We start from the raw sequence: 3,062 nt of genomic DNA, 5'->3' as shown, positions 1-3,062 counted from the left end.
AAATGCTCCTTGAAAGCGAGAATGGCCAGACTTTGTCTCACCTATTTTGGTCATGTTGTCAGAAGGGACCATTCCCTGGAGAAGGATGTCATGTGTGGTAGGGTGGAGGGTTGACGAAAGGGGGGAAGGCCTTCAACGAGATGGATTGACATGGTGACTGTGATGATGGGCTCAAGTACAGCAGGGATCATGGAGCTGGCGCTGGATCGGGCAGTGTTTCGTTCTGCTGTGCATGGGGTTGCTGAGTCAGAAACGAATCAATGGCACCTAACAACAACATTACAAAGGACATAAAGATCAAACCCTAAAATGATTCAACAACTGAAAGAGCTCGAGCTGAAATTATTGCTTACATCATTCTAAAAGGCAAAATTGTGTACCTAGGCCAGCGTTTCTCAACCATGGCATTATTCAATTTTGGGGCCAGATAATTCTTTGTTGTGGGGGAATGTCCTGTGTGTTACAGAATGTTTAGCAACATCCCTGTCCTCTACCAAATTGGCTACATCCAGAAGAAAAGCCAGTCAAGTTTAGGAATATAATAAGCCAAAAGTTAGGGAAAGGATATGATTTCCTTTTATTTTCCCATGATCACCAATCCCTCAAAAGGTACTCTCATCTCACAATCTTAAAAGTGCTTTCACATACAAAGACTCATCTGTTTCTCTCAACAACACTGAGAAGGCAAAAGGGAAGGCTGTCTCCACTGTACATATGGAGAAAGTGAGGCTCAGAGAGAGTATGTGACTTCCCCAAGAAGACTGGCACAGCTATTTGAAACAAATCTGGTATCCTTCTCACTCTAACAGAATTTTTTTTTTTTTATCATTAAAGAAATATTCTAGCATACAGAGATAAAAGCTTCAGTCTGCCCATTCTCTTTAAGACAAAGACATTTGATTAACTCTTAATGCTTGAAGGACCTCAGCCAGCTTTGGGGTTTTGGTCTAGACTTAAGAGCATGATTCTTCCTGTGGCCTTTTGGCTTCTCAAGCATCCTATTAACTGAACAGGCTTGAGTCATACCTCTGGATGATTTTGCAGGGGTGGGGGGCATCTTTGACTCAGGAGAGTTTCACGAAAGTTTTCTGGGAAGTTAAGCACAACTTCCAGGGTTTCAAACAATGATCAATACTATCAAAACATTACCTCCCACAGTGTCCTGAAGACTTTAATATAAAAAAAAAGATAGATTTCTTGTTGAGGTGAAGTGGTTTTCATATCTCCATTTGTCTTTGCCAACCAGGGTCAGGAAACCAGCCCACAATGTAGGGATTAATTTCTTTTCTAGACTCATAAAATGTTAGTGCTGGAAGTGATCTGAGAGATGGTCTGGTTCAACATTTTCTCACTAAGAAAACAGACCTGCAGAAGAGAACTGATTTGGGTAATGCCTCAGGAGACTTGATAGCAGAACTGGTATTAAAATCTGGGGTTTCTAACTCATGACTCAATTTCTTTCCAGTTTACTAGGCTGTACCCATTGACTCAAACTTTTCAATACATGACCCTTGACCTTCCATTTCATGGATCAAAGCAGTAACCAATCAGAAGTGTCGAACAGAGCAAACACTTTGCAATAACCTTGGAGTGTTCCTTATTTCTTCAATATAAATGATTAAATGATTGTTCTGTTTAATCAACACAAAGCGATTTTTAAACTATAGCACTCTCAGCTTCTTATTGCCAATGCCTGGATGTCACTCATCTTGATCACCTGTGACAATGTGAAGGCTAAAGTATTGGAGGGGAAGGAGACATCTAAGATGCAGAAGACACAATTTGACAGAAAAAAAACTATATAAGAAATGATATTTGAAGCCCAGAGGAAGAAGTAACTAACTCACAATTCTAGTAGGTAAGTTATGGGGATAACATGGGAGTTGGGCCTTGGAGGCTGTCAAGGAGTTTGTTAGGTACAGAGGGGAGAAATATCATTCCTGACAGAGAAAACAACAAGAGAAAAAGTCTAACAGTGTAGGACACCTGGAATAAAGTTGGTATATTCCACAGATGAGGGGGCTATAATGACATGTTTTAAAAGTGAGGATGAAGCCAAGCAGTCAGGGACCCCAAAAGCCATAATAAAGCATAGTAGTGACATAGTTAGATGTGTGTTTTAGAAAGATCACTCAGACACTACTGAAGAAAGTGACTCAGAGTTAGCAACAGTAGAGGCAGGAAAACCACTTCAACCATTTCAATACTGTTGGTAACACAAAATAGTTTATAATAGACTCAAACTTTTATAATAGATGAGCTTTGGTAGCATGGTGCCTAAGGCACTTGACTACTAACCAGAAGGCTGGCAGTTCAAACCCACCAGCCACTCCTCGGAAGGAAGGTTGGGCAATCTACTTCTGTAGTGATACTGCCTCAGAAACCCAAGGAGAGGTCACTATGAGTCAGGGCCAACTTGACAGCACACAACAACAACAACAACAACAACCCAATAGGAAAGTGGTCTGGGCATGGAAGAAATTTTGAAGTTAGGAGTTATCAGAAGATTGGGCTCAGCAATACATTGGATATTGGTGATAAAGGAGTGAAAAGAGCTGAAGGTGGCTGCCACATCATCATCAAACTGCACTCTACCTCAACAAGGTGTTAACCCTTAAGAATCGCTGGTTCTTTTAAGACTCTGATAGGAGCTTGAGAGCCACCCTGCCCCTCAAAAAAAAGGCACAAATGCATATTTATACAGACAGCTTTTCACATAATTTCAGAGGCCTTGTGAGCTCTCTGAAGTCCATTAATTAATGGGTATCCAGATTACAAGCTCCTGTTTTATAGGGTAAATTTAAATGCAAAAAACAATTGAGTGTGTACTGTCAGTTCTTAATGTCATAGACTCAATCTGTCCGTTTCTGACACTGCTAGTTAGTTATCTGTACTCAATTATAATTGACAACAACAACGTACTCTATATCGGGTAAGGTTGAAAACATTTGCCACATGGTGGTCCAGAAAAGGAGGTGTCATAGGATATAAATAAGACAGAGCGGGGGTGAGAAAGAGGCTCATCATTACCCCCTGATTTTTCTGAGTGAGCACAAGGTCAT

Source organism: Orycteropus afer, unplaced genomic scaffold (assembly GCF_000298275.1).
Source record: "Orycteropus afer afer isolate SDZICR_OR568_19922 unplaced genomic scaffold, OryAfe1.0 scaffold00106, whole genome shotgun sequence".
Lineage (NCBI taxonomy): Eukaryota > Metazoa > Chordata > Mammalia > Tubulidentata > Orycteropodidae > Orycteropus > Orycteropus afer.
Note: the sequence above shows the minus strand (reverse complement) of the source record.